This window comes from Schistocerca gregaria, chromosome 2, assembly GCF_023897955.1.
Source record: "Schistocerca gregaria isolate iqSchGreg1 chromosome 2, iqSchGreg1.2, whole genome shotgun sequence".
NCBI classification, from domain to species: Eukaryota; Metazoa; Arthropoda; class Insecta; order Orthoptera; family Acrididae; genus Schistocerca; species Schistocerca gregaria.
The window spans coordinates 841,114,474-841,133,642 of NC_064921.1; the positions used below are offsets into that span (position 1 = coordinate 841,114,474).

General features: G+C 42.0%; 1 protein-coding gene across 4 annotated transcripts in view; it reads left to right on the forward strand.

Moving 5' to 3' along the window:
* The window catches only part of LOC126335195 (extracellular serine/threonine protein CG31145), a 1,599,051-nt gene that overhangs the window by 172,090 nt on the left and 1,407,792 nt on the right, over positions 1-19,169 (forward strand). The window lies entirely within an intron of this gene.

The following is a 19,169-nucleotide window of genomic DNA, read 5'->3' on the forward strand; positions in this document are numbered from 1 at the left end:
CTTCCCGTTCTTCGTGTGTAGGGAATCTGTTTCCTTGTTTGTTACTCCATTTGGATTTTATCAGGATGTTTCTGGACTTTTGGACCACCCTGTATATCGACAAGTAGTGAAGGAAGTAAAAGACAGTTTCAGAAGTGGTGTTTGGCGTTAAAATTCGAATTGAAAGGATTTCAGTGAGAAGATTCGCTGAAGACATTGCTATCCTTAGAGAAAGTAGGAAAGGATTACAGGATTTGTTGAATGGAATGAACGGTCCAATAATTATAGAATACGGCTTAGAGTAATTCGAAGAAAGACGACAGTAATGTTTAGTGGCGGAAATGAGTACCGTGAGAAAGTTAACATTGAAATTGGGGATCGCGAAGTAGACGAAGTTGAGTAATTCTGATACCTAGGCAGTAAAACAACCCACGATGGACGAAACAAGGAGGACATGAAAAGCAGAAAGGGCTTAGATTTTAATTTGAGAAATTCTGAGAATTTTATGGCAGTGAAGCATGGACTGCGAGAAACCGGAAGAGAAGAGATCGAAGCATTTGCGATACGGTGCTACCAACGAATGCTGCAAACTATGTGGACTGATAAAGTAAAGAATGATGAGATTCTTCGCAATATCTGGGAGGAAAACACCGACAAGAAGGAGGGACAGGATGATAGGATATCTGTTAAAACATCAGCAAATACTTTCCATGGTACTAGAGGGAGCTATATAGGGTAAAAACTGTAGAGTAAGACTGGAACTTACCCCAGAACATAATTGAGGATGTGGTTTGAAATGCTACTCTAAACGAGAGGAATTCGTGGAGGGTCGCATCAAACCAGTCAGAAGACCTTAACTCAAAAGAAAAAAAAGGCAGTAGTTTCGGATACTTTGCATCAGATATATTTCCTTTTTATTATCCCGGGGAGTCGGGTGTAGCATTTGGAGTACGTAAATAACGACTGCGGGAGAACTGGGGTTGCCACATAAGGATGAAAGCAAGCCTAGGTTTTGAACATGCAGTATAGGGTAGGAAGGTCCAAGTTTAATCGGAAGCGAGATTAGACTCGAACCTTCCTACCTGTCTCGTTGTCAGCAACAAGGTAATTAGAAGTGCAGCTTAAACTCGTATTAGCAAACTATTGGGAAGGAAGTCGGCTTGGTCCATTCCAAGTGAACCGTCCCGACTTTTGAAAATCATGGTAACCTTGAATCTGGATTGCCGAACGACGATTTAAACCGTCGTACTCCCGGATGTGAGTCCAGCAGTACATGCAGTGCGGGTCTTAATTGTACCAAGTGTAAGGAGGTAAGAAGACTGTCGTGGGACAGAAAGAAATGAAGCACCAAGTAGAAAGTGAAACAGCTCTAATTTAAGAAAAGTTATGTTAACGACAACCACGCACAAAGTCTGCGAGGATAAGTCACGAGAACAATAGAGCTGAGATTAAAGATAAATGTGAATGTCCACAGCAGGTAGAGGATTGACACGTTACTAGATTTTATGTAATCCTAAACACGTAAGACAACGTTGCGAGGAGTAGAAGTCTCAGCCACCATTTTAACGGGAGATTAGGCATTCCAGAGCTCTCCCTCGAACTTTTGCCGCTGGAGAACTCGCGGAAACTCGTTTAAGATCTTATCACAAGGCGCTAAATGAAGCCCGGTTCATTATCTGTAAGTTATATAGGGATAAATTTAATCTTCTATGATGTCTACAGAAAGTTTGAACACTTTGAGCGGCAACCATGATAAACCACACGAAATAATATAGATGATATAGGAAATATGGAATGTTATCCAGTCGGTGTAAAACACATAAGCTGCCTTCTGCAGTGATTTAGGTACTAAAATCCGGACTTGAGTGGTCTGCGTTTCTTTTCATTCCACGAAATGCTCTACTCCGTATATCTGGGGAAGCTGGCGACAGTGCGACGCAACTAACGTTTCTTGTAAGGTATGGAGACGTAACTGGTAAGTACCCCAGTTCATTTTTAAGAAGACGACAAGTGACTAAAATATTTTCGTGGCACATTAATGCCTTAAAGTTTCATCACTTCCTATTTGAGTTGTAAACAAATTCTTTTCCCGTCCGATACTGGTGAAGGTGAACAAGTTGTTGTGAAGATCCATCATTATATCAATTATATCTCAACAACAAAGAGGAAAATTACCTCAACATAGTATATCCTGACTGACAAAAGAAGTGAAAATTTGCACTGAAATGAGGATTGACACATTGTTGGATGAACCATTCGCAGAAGTGTACCCGTGGAGGCCAATCTGCTGCTGATAGTGCCTGCACACGCTGTACATGGTACGGAAACAACTGGTTCTCCCGTAGCACTCTCCATACAGTGACGTGGACAACGTTACCTTGTACAGCAGCAACTTCTCTGACGCTGACATTAGGGTTATCGTCAACTGCACGAAGAATTGCGTCGTCCATTGCAAGTGTCCTCGTCGTTCTAGGTCTTCTCCAGTCGCGAGTCATAGGCTGGAATGTTCCGTGCTCCCTAAGACGCCAATCAATTTCTTCGAACGTCTTCCTGTCGGGACACCTTCGTTCTGGAAATCTGTCTCGATACAAACGTACAGCGCCGCGGCTATTGCCCCATGCTAATCCAGACATCAAATGGGCATCTGCAACTCCACATTTGTAAACATTGCACTGACTGCGAAACCACGTTCGTGACGAACACTAACCTGTTGATGCTACGTACTGATGTGCTTGCTGCTACTACTGTAGAGCAATGAGGCGCATGTCAACACAAGCACCGAAGTCAACATTACCTTCCTTCGATTGGGCCAAATGGCGGTGAATCGAGGAAGTACAGTACATACTGACGAAACTAAAATGGGCTCTAACATGGAAATTAAGCGTTTTCGGACACATATCCACATAACATCTTTTCTTTATTTGTGTGTGAGGAACGTTTCCTGAAAGTGTGGCCGTACCTTTTTATAACACCCTGTATACCGTACCAGGCCTGGTAAGCACATTAAACACGAACAGCACTAGCACACTTTGTTGACCGTTCTACATGCCACAGAGAAATGCAGCTCTAATAATTTACGTATCCACTCATGGTGTGGCATGTGCGAAATTAGATTGGTATCCGACCATGCTTTCTGGAGCTTCACTTTTTTATTAAGTGGTCTATTATCGCGTGGTTCTTTGGATATGACGCTTCACTCAACACTTTTGGGTTCGAAGAGTACTTTCTCAAATTTGCCACTTTAATTTTTACCCTATTCGAAAAAGGAACAAAGGAGAAACGGCAGGTTCCTTACACAACACGTCGCGAACACCTCTTCAGTATGCGGAACATAAGATGTAAGCCCCAGATTTGACTTGGAGTATGCCTCCAGTACTGATTCTCTATATTTCTCTAGCCTACCGCATTAAGAGAAGTAGGGAGCTACACTAGCTGTGCACCATTTAATGACAGAACTGCAAGGTTATTCATAGCCCCCAGGGTTTCGGAACACGACTGAATGGAAACAGCAGGTCATTCAGAAAGTAGACTCATATCAGTGAATAGAGCATCTCTCCGGTTTGTTAATTTACATTACAGATGGCAAAATAGACATATGTGTGATGCGCCAAATGTTAACACGTGCATCGAATTCTCTGAAGTTGCTGAATGTCGGCCGATGATTTGTCTGCACGTTCTGACACGCCAGCCCCATAGTACATGTAAGCCACATAGAGAGCTGCTTTATAAACTGATATGCGTCATTTCTCCGTGTGTCTTGTAGCATTCAATGATATCAGATAGTAATTTTTCGTGATATCTTTGTATGAACCATTCTCCAATTACTTGTCCCATCGAATACGGGTAAAATCCCGAGCTTTCGACGAAATCCTTCGTTGCCTTTGTCGGGAACTACTAGGTTTCTCCAGTTACATGGTAATATTTTTCATAACGCTAATTTATTTGTAATGGAACTGAAAAACATTCCTTATTTTCAATGTTCTCAATACTTCATCCTTAGACGTTAAAAATATCATGTTACTGAATTTTCGGAAGTGTATAAGGTATCGTAATTCTGTTTTTCACCCAGCTGTATTGTGAGAAAGCTCTCACTAAAGGACTCATTTCGTAGTTGAAAATATTACAGAGCTGTCAGTATTAGCTTCGCTTATTCAAATGGAACTCGTGTAATATCTGCTGCTAGTTTCATAATTTTAAGAGGTACGAATTCAAAGGCGTTTCATTCTTCGAGATTCTTTACAATAGTGTGTTCATGATTATTTTAGGACTGACAGATACGACGAAGTAATATCGGGAAAGCATTCTGTCACTCCCACGAGACCCGTGGCCGCAGGAAGTACCCGAAGTTGTCAAACCTTCATCCCCACCACCAAAACACTTCCGCTTGCTGTATGCTTCAGTTTCAGGCAGACTGCTATGCTGTGTGAACGTAACACCCTTTCATTTTCTTTGTTTCCGTTTTCATTATTATTTGTTATTACTGCTATCTGTTTTGTAGTACTCTGCAATGAAACAAGAAATTAGTCTACAGCTGTGAGTGGAAAAGTTTGACATCGTTCTTTTGGCCAGGGGATTGCCATACAAGGTCAACTGAGAGAAGCGGTTTACACGTTAAGTGCTTATATTGAAACTGAAAAAGTTAATGGTGGCGCGCTGCTCTTCGTTAACAAGGTAATCTATAGATATTTTGTAGCTTCGAATACAAACAATGACAATTATACATTGTAGGCTTTCACGACAGGCGTCTTCTTCAGTTAAAATATCCAGGCTGAGAGGCCGTGGTTGTTGTACAGAACTTATTGCCATTTCGTCTCCAATTGCGGGAGATCGTCCGCGGTAAAAACGGCTGTAACTGCCAGGAAAGCTTTAGGGGCACCCGCATTTATAGAGAGCATAGAGGACATCACCGTACATCATGTAATGCCTACTGTCTACCTCGGGATGATGTCATCATTCTCGGTTAAAAATAACCGATTGTCATTCTGTTGGCGCAAGGTCTACACCATAGTTTATCTAACTTAAAACCATCTTCTTCTCTACTAAAATTATTGTGGTGCTTATGAATTTTTATTGCTTCTCTATACATGCGTGGACGATAATGCAATGTCCTCGGTAAAACGTTCGTGTCACTGAATTTTATTTCGTGGTTCCCATCTCTAAAAACACATTCTGCTACGGTCGAATTTTCGGCAAGCCCAGACGACAGTTGCTTTTGTGCTCGGCTACGCGGGTGATGACACTTCTTATCGTGGTGCCAATGGACACGTGTCCGCATCTGCATGTAATTTTATACACCACAATTGTTGCTAGAGAGAGCCGTGTATCTTTTGCTTTCATTAAAAATTCATTAACCTTCTTGATGGATCTAAAGATCATTATGACCCAATACTTGGCAAAAACATTCCCGATGCTACCTGTAATTTTATTAATGAACACGAGAAAATATTTTCAAGATGGCAGCCATCGTCGTTCAGTACTTGTGGCTTCTCCTCGTCTTTGGTGAAGAGCTCGATCTGTCTACTTACTAGTATATCCGTTTTTGTTGAAGGCCGATCGTAAATGATTTAATTCATCCTGTTAATAAACCAGGTCTCAGATTTTGTTGCCTCTGTCCAACAAGATTTTCTGTCTAGGTTGATGGTTTGATTCCTTGTGGAGGATCTATTAGTGTGTGTGTCCTTTCTGTACATCTTTCGGTTCAGTGTCCGATCCACCCGTTTAGCTGCAGATATATCCAGAAAATTAAGATGGCCTTAGCTCCCTTTCTTCATAGTATACTGTAACTTTGCGTTAGTACCACTGGGATGCACCGAGAAGACATCCAGCTCCTTTTCACCCTAAGTCCACTCTACAAAGGTGTCATCCACTTAGCTGGTCTTTTATTGGCCGTCTGTAGTGCCCACTATTCGAATAACTCCACAAATGTATTGGCAACATCTGGACAAAGAGCTGTCCACACGCATCCTATCGATTTGTTTCTAAAATTCATTTTTTCACTGCTTATAAGTTGTGGTAAGGAAACGTCTAAATAAAGCGTCGGAAAAATATCTGCTATTTATGAAATATCTTCGTTTACAGGAACCAGTCGGACGAGGACATACAAGAGTCGGAACCGACAGTGGCCGACCGCTTCTAAGAAACAGGAATTGATCGTATCGTCTTCCAGTGGGACAAATGTCTCAAAGCGTGTACTGGTTACTTTAAAATGGAACCACTCTATGGTCCAGTTATGGAGGATATTCGGTTTTCGTTTGGCTGCCCACTATATAAGCCTTGAGATGTAGGCAGGTGATTTGTGAAGTGTTGGTGTCTTTCCGATGTGCGTGTAGTAAATGTGAATTGTGATGATGTTATTAACAAATGTGTCCAAAGAGGTTGACGTGCTGTTATTCTTTTCTTGGCTGCCGAAGGACAAACAACGGTAGGCTCCATATGAAAATCAAGAATATGTATGTGGTCGCGTTTATATAGAGCCGCCGTTGAGGAACGGTGCGCCAAGGGATGCTGCCGTTTCTTGATAACTGAAGTCCCCATGTCACAAATCTGTGCCGGCCGCGGTGGTCTCGCGATTCTAGGCGCGCAGTGCGGAACCGTGCGACTGCTAAGGTCGCAGGTTCGAATCCTGCCTCGGGCATGGATGTGTGTGATGTCCTTAGGTTAGTTAGGTTTAAGTAGTTCTAAGTTCTAGGGGACTGATAACAACAGTAGTTGAGTCCCATAGTGCTCAGAGCCATTTGAACCATTTGAAGAAATCTGTAAATTCGTAACACGGAAGTTACGCCAACCCAAGTGAGAGACACTAAATACTCCCCATAGTTCAGATCTCTTACGGCGCGATTATCACGCCTTCGGTCCCTCCAAAAAAGGCCACGAGGGATCGACGATTCCTGCCGGACGAGGACGTGCAGTATGCAGTTAAGAACTTTTCCACGCAGCAGACCATGGTGTTCTATCAAACAGCTACCTTCAACCTCGTGCGTTGGTGGGATGAGTGCTCAGGGTGGTTTTGCTTGATTGGTGTTATGTTTTCATTGCACGCTGTGTGGTTCTTTAATGGACACGTGTCATTCATGAATAGAAAATTCATATATTAATTTATTCTACATGGAATATCAACTAGTAAAAATAATAAACAAGTATGTTGCTGTATTTGCAGCGTCAGCCGTTTCAATGTAGAGATGTATACCGATAGTCTGTCACTCTTCAATACGATGTCTGTAAATACACTACTGGCCATTAAAATTGATACACCATGAAGAAATGCAGATGATAAACGGGTATTCATTGAACAAATATATTATACTAGAACTGACATGTGATTACATTTTCACGCAATTTGGGTGCATAGATCCTGAGAAATCAGTACCCATAATAACAACCTCTGGGCGTAATAATGGCCTTGATACGTCTGGGCATTGAGACAAACAGAGCTTGGATGGCGTGTACAGGTACAGCTGCCCATGCAGCTTCAACACAATACCACAGTTCATCAAGACTAGTGACTGGCGTATTGTGAAGAGACAGTTGCTCGGCCGCCATTGACCAGATGTTTTCAGTTGGTGAAGGATCTGGAGAATGTGCTGGCCAGGGCAGCAGTCGAACATTTTCTGTATCCAGAAAGGCCCGTACAGTACCTGTGTGATGTGCGTACCGTAAGACCTTCGGTATACGCACCATCATATTGTTTGACTTGTAGCCCTAACGAAGTAGGCGAGTGTCAGCAATATGTCTCGTGGTCTTATCGTGGCGTTAAGTCAGACGATAGAAATGCCACTTGCACGCTTAGAGTAGCAGATTGACGGTGACCAACTTTAAACACAACTTGATTAATTTTCACACAAATTTATTAAAATAATAACAAGCAAAAAAATAACTTAACTTGGTTCTGGATGCTTTTTACAATGGACAATCTGAAGTTCCTTTAGTCTTGGTACGTTAATCTTATTCTCACATATCTCTGATACTTGACAAAGTGTCTATACATTTCTCTTCATGGCGATGTACAGGAATATAGTAATCTCATTATGCGCAGACTGAAACTTGACTACAGACTGATGCAGACTAATGCAGACTAATGCAGACTCATGTAGTCTGGTGCAGACGAATGCAGACTGGTACAGACTAATGCAGACTGAGTAATCGGAGGGTGCAGACGAATGCAGACTGGTACAGACTAATGCAGACTGACTAATCGGAGGTCTGTACACTCATTCTAATAACTCGCGCCTTCATGTGTCACTGCGCGAGTGTGATCCGCGAGGAGAAAAGGTTCTACGTTAGCAGCAATCTCATTGGCTGTGTTACATATCAATACGCCGATCGGCGGAAGCAGAATTTGGCCATCTCATAGTGCGTAGATGGACGAGCGCTGCGCCTGCGCTGTTGTGCTTAGAGGGGCGCGCTCTAGTGGGAAAGTTGTGTAAGCGCTGACTACGCGGAACTATGTACACAACAACCTGCAACATGCAGTCGTGCATTATCCTGCTGAAATGTAGGGTTTCGCAAGGATCGAATGAAGGGTAGAGCCACGGGTTGTAACACATCTGAAATGTAACGTAGACTGTTCAAAGTGCCGACAATGCGAACAAGAGGTGGCAGAGACGTTTAACCAATGGTACCCCATACCATCACGCTGGGAGATACGCCAGTATGGCGATGACGAATACACCCTTCCAATGTGCGGTCACCTCGATGTCGGAAATGACGGATGTGACCATCATGATGCTGTAAACAGAACCTAGATTCATCCGAAAAAATGACGTTTTGGCATTCGTGCACCCAGGTTCGTCGTTGAGTACACCATCGCAGGCGCTCCTGTCTGTGATGCATCGTCAAGGGTAACCGCAGCCATGATCTCCGAGCTGATGGTCCATGCTGCTGCAAACGTCGTCGAACTGTTCGTGCAGATGGCTGTTGTCTTGCAGTCTTCCCCATCTGTTGACTCAGGGATCGAGACGTGGCTGCACGATCCGTTACAGCCATGCGGATAAGATGCCTGTCATCTCGACTGCTAGTGATACGAGGCCGTTGGGATCCAGCACGGCGTTCCGTATAACTCTCCTGAACCCACCGATTCCATATTCTGCTAACAGTCATTGTATCTCGACCAACGCGAGCAGCAATGTCGCGATACGATAAACCGCAATCGCGATAGGCTACAATCCGACCTTTGTCAAAGTCGGAAACGTGATTGTACGCATTTCTCCTCCTTACACGAGGCATCACAACAACGTTTCACCAGGCAACGCCGGTCAACTGCTGTTTGCGGTTGGAAACTCTCCTCACGTCAGCACGGCGCCAACCTTGTGTGTGAATGCTCTGAAAAGCTAATCATTTGCATATCACAGCATCTTCTTCCTGGCGGTTACATTTCGCGTCTGTAGCACGTCATCTTCGTGGTGTAGCAACTTTAATGGCCAGTAGTGTATTATTCAACTGACAAACACACGAATCGGGCTCAGTCCATGAACACTCGACCTTAAGTACACTCACCGCTGGAGCTCCAGATAAGGGATGCTCGGATTTCATTGGCAGCGTCGTAATCGTTTGAGGCAGCGCCCTCGTGCTGCGGTGGCGGCTGTGGGAAACGCGCCCGCGTGCTGGCGGCGCACCTATTTGAAAGTGCGGCCCTGCAGTTGACATACCAATTCTGGTCTGCGCTACCTTCGAACGGAAACTTTTTTATCGCCTTTTACGGCTGCCGCTTGAGTGGACCATTTTGTGTAAATTTTAACTGAAATTATCTTGTGTTAGAGAATTTTGACGGAGTTCAGTTTTGCAGTAGACGTAATTTCGCGTGTTCTTAGGCATACGTTCACATAATGTGATCGAACTCTCAATAACAAAAAAGTTTCCCGCATGTCTAAATTCGCCAGAAAATGCATTTTCGTAAACTGTGCGTGGACTGTCTTTATAATTCGTTGCTGTGAATAAAACGAAACAGAAAATATTGTAACACGCAGATGCCAGTTCTTTATTTGTACAAGGACTAGTTTTCCTGTTCCAGCGGGAAGCATGGAACGTAAAGCTGCATGTTTGATAAGCAAGCTTGCCCAGCCGTGCTTTCCCAAATATACTCCAGCGTGTGTACAATAATTTGCAGAAACATCAGGACGGCACGAGCATCTCGAAACTTGATCCAGTTTCGATAATACATCCTTTTGAGTGTGTCCAAGCATAGGCATGGTTGAGGGTGTGTACCGAGAACATTGGGATTTGTGAAAGCATTCGTCAGCAACTTGATTTAATTTATATTTGGTCCTGTTAAAATACATTCAGTACTAAAATTTTACCCAACATAGAGGACGGCAAAAAGTACAAAACTACATAGAGAAAATGAGAAGAAAAACATCGATACTGTGAGACAATTTCCAAAGCGTGTCTACCGCTAGTAGTTAATATGGAAATACGAGTACTACAGACATGTTCAGAAAAACAGGACACCTTGAACGACTAGAGATAGGACGTTCATATTCACAGGACATGTATATCTGTATCACCATACCCCGATAAGATCAACACCTCATCGAAATGCATTCCAGGAAATATATGCATCCTCCTCGGCTCTTCTGCAACAATGAAACACATCGTACGCTCTCAGGGGTGAGAGTCCGTCGCCGTTTATTACGGTATGGGTTACGTGCGCTCGCCCACTTCTCTGCCTACCTTTCACCAATGTGCAGGAACGTGCTAGATGGCAATGATACGTGTTCCGACGTGACTGACGACAGGAATGTCGTCAAATAGTGTTTTCCGACAAATCCAGGTTCTGTTTATTTGAAAATGATGGCCACATTTTGGTTCGCCGCAGACAGGGGAAGCGGCACTACGGTGATAGCATTCGCTTAAGACATGCAGCGCCAACTCAAGGTCTTATGGTCTCGGGTTGGTACAACCACAAACCACAGGTGGTGCATCTCCAGGGCGCTGTGACCAGTGTGACCGACGGGAATGACAGCCTGCGATCCGTAGCCATACCCTTTCTGCACAACACTCCAGACGGCATTTTTCAGCAATACAATGCACGACCACATGTTTTTGCACGAACACGTCCCCTCTCGGTGTCACAAGATGTCAGCCTTTTGCCGTGGGCCACCATATCACCAGACTTGTCGCCAATCGAAACAGTGTGGTATATGGTGAAATGAGAGGTGCAGATCTGTGGCCCAGTGCCAACTTTGGAACCAGGTGAATTCAGCGTAGTGCGCTACACAACAGGAGGCAATTCGCGCCTTACACGCGTCAGTGTCATCATTCATCGACCAAGTTATCAGGGCCCATTGCGGACCCTGTGTTACAAGGCAACAGGACACGTGCTGAACCGAGAAGACTGAAGTGCTAATCATTTCTGCAGAACACACTAATGTACGTGTTACTCTGAAAACAAATGTGATAATTTCTAGTCGATTAAGCTGTTCTATTTCTTTTTTTCTGAACATTAGTGTATTTTCGTTCCTTTAACAACTGTTCACTCCACACATTAGTTCTCTATTTTCCTTTTTCTTAACACAAATAAAGAGATTTTTCTGGTAAACAAACTGCTGCTTGTATACGTAGGCTTGTGCCGTTCGGAGGCGAGAGAAATTCGTGCAAGCTTGTGCTTTCAGACTACGCGTGTGTTCTGTGCGAGACGTGGGAACTCTGCTCCACGCTTCCAAGTGATCCTGCCAAACGGTCAGCATTAGTGTAAGTTTGAGCAGATTATAAAGTTTCATTGCAATTACAAATTTAGACTTTAGAATTTATCCAATTTAAGGGGGATAGGACGTCAAATTGGAGCAGGAGAGGCACCACAGGACATTTTAATCTCCACTGTCTATACTTTTACAAACAAATTCATAAAACTTTAACAGCATGACCAGGAAGAATTCAGGATCAATACTCATAGCAGTGAAAGCTGAAAAACGTAACAAAACACTTTTTTTTACGTGTGAAATTTCATCATTTTTTCACTCACTACTGGGTGCATTTGTTGCTATAGGTAGACTTTTCTTCCTAAGTAATAGAGATTCTTCGATGACTTCTGCACAGCATACAAACCACAGTTACAGGTGTATGAAACTCTAGAAGTTATTTAATTTATGAAAAAATGAATGTTTTATGTTTTAAACTTCATGTTTAGAAGAAACCCAAGTTTTATAGTTAATTGTCTCCATTTTATAATAGATTTGGAAAATTCTGGAGTGTTATACAACTGTAACTAGCGTTTGTATGCTATGAAAAATTCTTCGAAGAATCTTTCTTACTTAGGAAGAAAAGTGTACCTATAGCAACAAATGCAGCCAGTAATACGTGAAAAAATGATGAAATTTCACATGTAAAAAAAGGTTTTTGCTACGTTTTTGAATTTCCACTGCGACGAGTGTAGGTCCTTAATTCTTCCTGGTCATGGTGACGAAGTTTTATGAATTTGTTTGTAAAAGTATAGACAGTAGAAATTAAAATGTCCTGTGGTGACTCTCCTGCCCCAAGTCGGCCCCTTAAGGAGGAAACAGATTGCTTTCTCATGCCGTAGTTCGTACCTAAGTAAGGAAATACACTGATGAGCCAAATCACTATGACCACCTGCTTAACAGCTTATATATACGTCCTTGGTACGAAATACACCACTGATTCCGCATATTAGTGATCTGACAGTTTGTTGGTAGGTTTTGGAGGTATGTGGCATTCGATCTCTACGCACAGGTCATGTAATTTGCGAAAATAATGGGACGCTGTGATGGCTCTCGATAGCGACTCAGATGGGTTACATAGAATTTACATCAGCCGAATTTGGTCGCCGAGATTATAACATCCCAGCTTCCTCAACCAAATTATAACATTTCAGCTCCTCAACACCAAATTAAAATTTTGCATTAGGAGGTGTCTGCTTCGTGCAAAAGGTCTTGAGTTCATATTGACGACAACAAGTAATTCTTCATTACAGACGTTTATTTACAAACAGAACTGACAGACTTCACAGACTCAACAACTGACTCTCCGAGCTAACCGCACTGCATATCCGAACTGAACTGAACTGACTTGGCAACTGACAACTCCTAGGTGTATTAATATCTTTCCAAACAATGAGAGTCTTTGACAATGTTTTGTTTACAATACGATAGAAATTCACGACTCACACATTACAGAATTTTAGTATAGATTAAAGTAAGTAAAAGGATCAGTACATATAAATTCTTACAAGCATAATTTCCAAATAGGTTTTATAACATCCTTCTACCAGCTTCTGGATAACCTTCACCAGATTTGTACCGATGTTTCCAGAAATATCTTGACATTTGATTCTGGATATTTCTTGAGTGATTTAGAACAACTATTTATATGTAAAATGATTTATATCGTGTTTCAAAACGTAAATAAATCCTTCCAGCAATATTTCTTGATACAAATCGTCCCTCGAAATTAGGTTATGAAACAGTCCTCACAAGTTTTCGTATTTTTGCGATCACAATACAGAACTTCTCCATAGAAAGTTCCAGAAGTGCGCATCAAACGCTCATCCACAGACCCTCTCTTTAGCTGGTGAGCCTCCAAAAGCATCTTGTCCATGTTATACGAAATAATTTAGCTCAAAACTGATAATTTATACAATTAATCAGAGCTACAGCAAACAGTGAGTCTTTCTTTTACAAAATGAAATATAATTACAAAATTGAATGAAAATAGGTTACTAACACTAATATATATTTACATTAATTCTGTTTTTGTTCTTTCCGTGCAAAATGTCCTAATATTGACACAGTACAATATTTAAACATCACCAAAGTTTCCCTTTACATTTTGCATATCTGTATCGACATCCCCTAAAAGTCTACAGTATCGAATACTTCAATATGTCCCAATATGTCCTGTAATGTTACAAGATGAAAGATGACTTCGCCCTCGGGGAAGACACCAAGCATGAAGGGATGGTTCGCAACTGTCAATGTATCTTCGATTCCGACCATACCTCCCATGCCATCGTAGGAGAATATATCCCATAGCACAATACTACTCCCTCCAGCCTGTGTCTATGGCGCGCTGCTCGTTTCGAGTCGACGTTTATCTCGATGACGACGTTTGTGGAGAGGATCGTAGACCTAGTGTAGCAAAAACGTCATTCAACTGTAGAGCCGACACGTCTCCAAGGAGCGACTATCAAATCCCGTTGGTGCTGTGTCGACTGCAATCGTAACTGACGATGCCGTTGGGTCAACGAGTGAGCACGTAGGGGTGGTCTTCAGCGGAGCTCCATGTTCAATAATGCACTATGAACGGTGTACTATTTCCACAGTGATACCATCTATCATACTTTACAGAGCAGACAAACCTATGAACCCCACGTTCTGTGGAGAGACGTGGACGTTCAAACATTCAGCCCTAGTGGCAGTTTCATTGTCCTTCTGCCTCTTTCTGTAGATGCTCAAAACAGTAGCCCGTGAACATTCGACCAGCTTCTCCATTTTCGAGATACCTGTTCGTAGGCTCTGTGTAATAATAATGTGCGCTTTGTCAGAATCGCTTACCCCTATGTATATCCCCAGTTGTAGCCCTTGTCTTCGTTAGGGTGATTCCCTATACGTGTCTGCTCCCGTCAAATACTTTTGCTACCTCTTCACATGCCAACAACGACACCAGGCATCATCCAGCTTCTCGCTCGGCACTGGCCGTAATGAAAATTTTCACTCTGCAGCGGAGTGTGCGCTGTTATGAAACTTCCTGGCAGATTAAAACTGTGTGCCGGACCGAGACAAGAACACGGGACCTTTGCCTTTTGCGGGCAAGTGCTCTACCATCTGAGCTGTGAAGACGGGCGTGAGTCGTACTTGGATATCTCAGATGGTAGAGCACTTGCTCGCGAAAGGCAAAGGTACCGAGGTCGAGTCTCGGTCCGTTTTAATTTGCCAGGAAGTTTCAGTAGTCATAATGTTTTGGCTTATCAATGTACGTCACTTCGGATGAGGTGAGCTGTGAAAAGCATTTTTTCAACCAACGAGCACACGACATGCTTGAATAACACATATGCAATGTAAGCTACAGATCCTGTCTGCCTCTCGTATCGGTATACTCCGATGCAGCACATTGTCCTCTCCTTATCTGGTGTGAGTTTATTCCTTTTTTTGGCTGTAAAATTACCAGGTACCGTATAAATCAGCTATCGGTTTTGTTGTCAAAACACATAAAGCCTGAATATTATTATTAACCCAAAGGCTATAACGTTTAACCAAAAAGCTATAATGTTTTGAAGAACGAAACTCCGTTGAAATCGTGTCTTTTAGACGTCAGATATGAGTTGCATAAATTACTATAGTTTCATTTCAAAAAGCGAAATAGATATCAATATCTCTCTAATTAATATAGTCATGAAAATAGAATACGTTTAGTAAGAAGTGTTGGGAAAATTCAATAGTGTGAAAACACATTACGATTTTTTAAACTGTTCCGGAGATATCTGAGGTTAACAGCTTAACCGAGCCGCCCTGTATATCCTTTATCTTGGATAGTACAATCTTTCGTTCGTAAAAAGTTGGGTAAAATATAAAACAATCGAAAACTAAAAAGTTATTGCAAGTCAGCATGGCAAACAATAATTTTTGAGATTTAGATGCTGGTCACTTATATCTGACTTGAATTAACGTTGTGTCAGACTAAAAAAAAAAACTTATTGGATTTGAGTCCGCAGCTGCGATGAAATATTTAAATGATTTGATACGGCTCGCAGCTGTTACTTTCTCTTTATTCTTTGCGCTGCTGTACAGTTTCGGTCTTTCACCATTTTCAGCTATCCTCTTAAAATGAAGCGGCACAAATTCAGTGCATTAACAATCGACTGAAAGTTGCACATAGTGCAAAATCAGATTTCAAAATGTGTTAGGATTAATAAGACTTCTATACAAAAATTTACCTTTGGTACACTATGCCACGCTAGTCTTTCTTTTTCTTAACTGTTATTTCAGTTTCTCTGGAAGGGAACGGCAGGCAGAGGATTAAACCGCTCTTCAGCCAAAGATGTGGGCAACGCAAATTGGAAATGTATTTTAATATACAATAAAAAAGATTACCGTGAATGGAAGTTGTTTCAAAAAACAAGTCGGCGCACTATATTGAAGATTTGAAAAGTTTATAGAAGATTTTATGTTACAGTTAAATACAATAACCGATAATATGAATAATGCTATGGAATAGCAGTGATGCTGGTGATGCATGAAAATGATCTTGGTCATGACGGAGGTAGAATGATGTGTATGACTGTGGAACTGCAGGCAGCAACTAGAGGTGAACAAGTTGCAGGAAGTGGTAGGAAGGAAACTGGATGGTGTGAGATGGTGCGTTGTGACTAGCTTTGATAAAAGGGGTTTCTCTCTGGATGAATCTCATCGTCGGGGAGTGGGAGACACAAGTCTCTGCGCATGTTATATTCGACTGGTGTCCTCTGTCATTGTACATGTGAGTGCAAGTGTCATAGTTGTCATAAAACCATTATCTCAGCACAGTTGGTTTTATTTTATTACATTGCTCTGAGAGTAACCATTTATTGCATTTTATTGTACCCGACCAGTAAATTACACACACTTGCCAGGATATTTAACCTACTTTACCACTCCTGGTTCTACAAGAAGCAAGTTGACGAAAGCAGATACCTGTGTGCGTCATCTCTGTATGTCGAGTACGTCATCTCTGTATGTCTATTTGTGTACTTTAGCACAAGTTAGTTGTAACACTTTGGTAATACCACGCCAACATTAATCAGTGTGCATCCATAAAGTGTAGGTTGAGTGCGTTGGTACGTAGAAGCACATCTAGTTTTAAAAATGTGACTTGCACCCGTATTAACTTTGCTAATGGCACTTATTTCATGACCACAACGTCATTTGCGCTCACATACGCGAGGCCAATGAACGCCATTCAAAAACAACATCTACAAAGACTAGGGCGTAATGTATCGTCGCTGAATTTAAGTATAGTAATCTCTCAATAATCCTAGTACATTTTATCATATGGTTCTCTACTGTGTTTAACTATTAATCGAGTGTTAATGTATTGAGTTCACGTTGGCACTGTTAAACAGGGTATTTCATAATGGTCTAAGACTAAAATTATTCAATATAACAACTAAAAAGATCAAAATTGGCAGCTGTAGGTTGTATCAAATGATTTAAAAAAGTTGAACTTAGATTCTACGGTGCCCATTTCGTCTCCACAAGAGGTCGAAGCCAGACAAGAGCACGTTTACGAGGCTGCTGCTCAACGTATCATCATCAAGGAACGAACAATGTTAGGGAATACTAACGGGCTACTTTTGGACCGAAGCAGTTCTGGTAGATATTTGGAGTACCAATAAAATGGAACATACAGGCTGCAGAAGAGTACCGAAAAAGGTGAAGGAAGAAAGCAGACTGGCACAAGGCAAGAAAGTTCTTTCCAAAGATAAATTTATTCGGGTGAAAGGTAGAAATGAGGCAAAACTGTAAAACTTGACCTATGCACATCAACCTTCTGCAACTTGAGCTAAGGGAAAAATGGAGAAGGAAAACGCGTAAAGAAGTGTAATATGACATGGATAGGGACTGTCTTTTAAATTTGGAGACATTTTCCTTTGCCACGAACTGGCTCCTCTGATACTCGCATGTTTCTCAGCCGATGGTGGGTGCTTTGAGAACATTTTAATTTCTGTTTCCAGTTCAAGCATTCTAAAGGACGAAATAGGTAGAATAAATGGCAATCCAACGGTGAAAATGTGACGAGCGTCCTTTCGAATTTAAGCAATCATCTGTCCATAATGTTTTCCGAAATGAGCCAGTCCATTAGCGAGCAAGTGGAAGGTGTGTTGTGACTCATGCAAAATGAATATTTTTCACTGTCAACCAATAAAAAGTAATGGAGGTGAACAATAACCGGTGATGATCTGGAATAAAAATATGCATCCGAACACTGCACCACCACAGGACTGCCTATATATAACACAGCCATCCCGAGCTGTGGGAACACGTGTAATTACTCTAAATTACGTTACGACCCGTACTATATGCACCGAAGTGGATTCCTGCGCACATTAACAGCAAATGCTATTGACTTGGAGTGTTGTATGGATAATTAATCATACAAGCACGTAATTCGAAACTGAATGCACGCCGAAATGTGTAGGGCGATTATGCCTCTGAATACTGAACCACTGGCGGAGTTATTAGTTCATTTAGTTATTGACGTCATTTTGCTGATGCAGCATAATGGAAACGAAAAATAGAAGGAATTTTACTTTCACCTGTGATAAATAATTACGACAGGCCAGAGATTTCCTTCAGTGCAGTCAATGTTGTAGAAACGCAGCGATGTAAATAAAGTAGCGTTTGTTTGCATTTTTATGGTCATATCCATTTTGTTTAAGAGAATGCCATATCGTTTTGTAGTGAAACAAGAACCCCCTTAATTAATCTTCTAACTAGTAATGTCCATTTTCATGCAAAATTTAACAACATTTCATTCAGCTGTTGAATAAAAACGAGTTCTGGCGGATAGCGTTAACTAAACTGGAAAAACCCTGAATCTTCCTCAGCGAAGGAAGTTAAAATTGTGCCATACGTAATTCAGGGTAACTATTCTCTTAAGCTAACTGCTCATAGAATATAAGAACTAATGTGTACTAGAATCAACACAAACAGGGACGTTCCCACTATCCATTATGATGGGTAATGTAGATATGTGAGTATGTACACTGATGGGCCAAATAAACTATTTCACCAGCCTAATATCGTGTAGGTCCCCCGCGAGCACGCAGAAATGCCGCAACACGACGTGGCGAGGACTCGACTAATGTCTGAAGTAGTGTTGGACGGAAATGACACCATGAGTCCTATACGGTTGTCCATAAATCCGTAAGAGTACGTTGCAAGGCATCCCCGATTTGCTCAGTAATATCCGTGTCTGGGGAGTTTGGTAGCCGGCGGAAGAGTTTAAACTCAGAAGTGTGTTCCTGTAGCCACCATGCAGCAATTCTGGAAGCTTGGTGTGTCGCATCGTCCTGCTGGAATTGCTTATGTCCGTCAGAATGGACATGAATGGATGCAGGTGATCAGACAAGTTGCTTAAGTAGTGTCACCTGTCAGGGTGGTATATAGACGTATCAGAGGTCCCATATCAATCCAACTGCACACGCCGCATACCATTGCACAGTCTCCGCCAGCCTGAACAGTCCCCTGCTGACAAGAAGGATC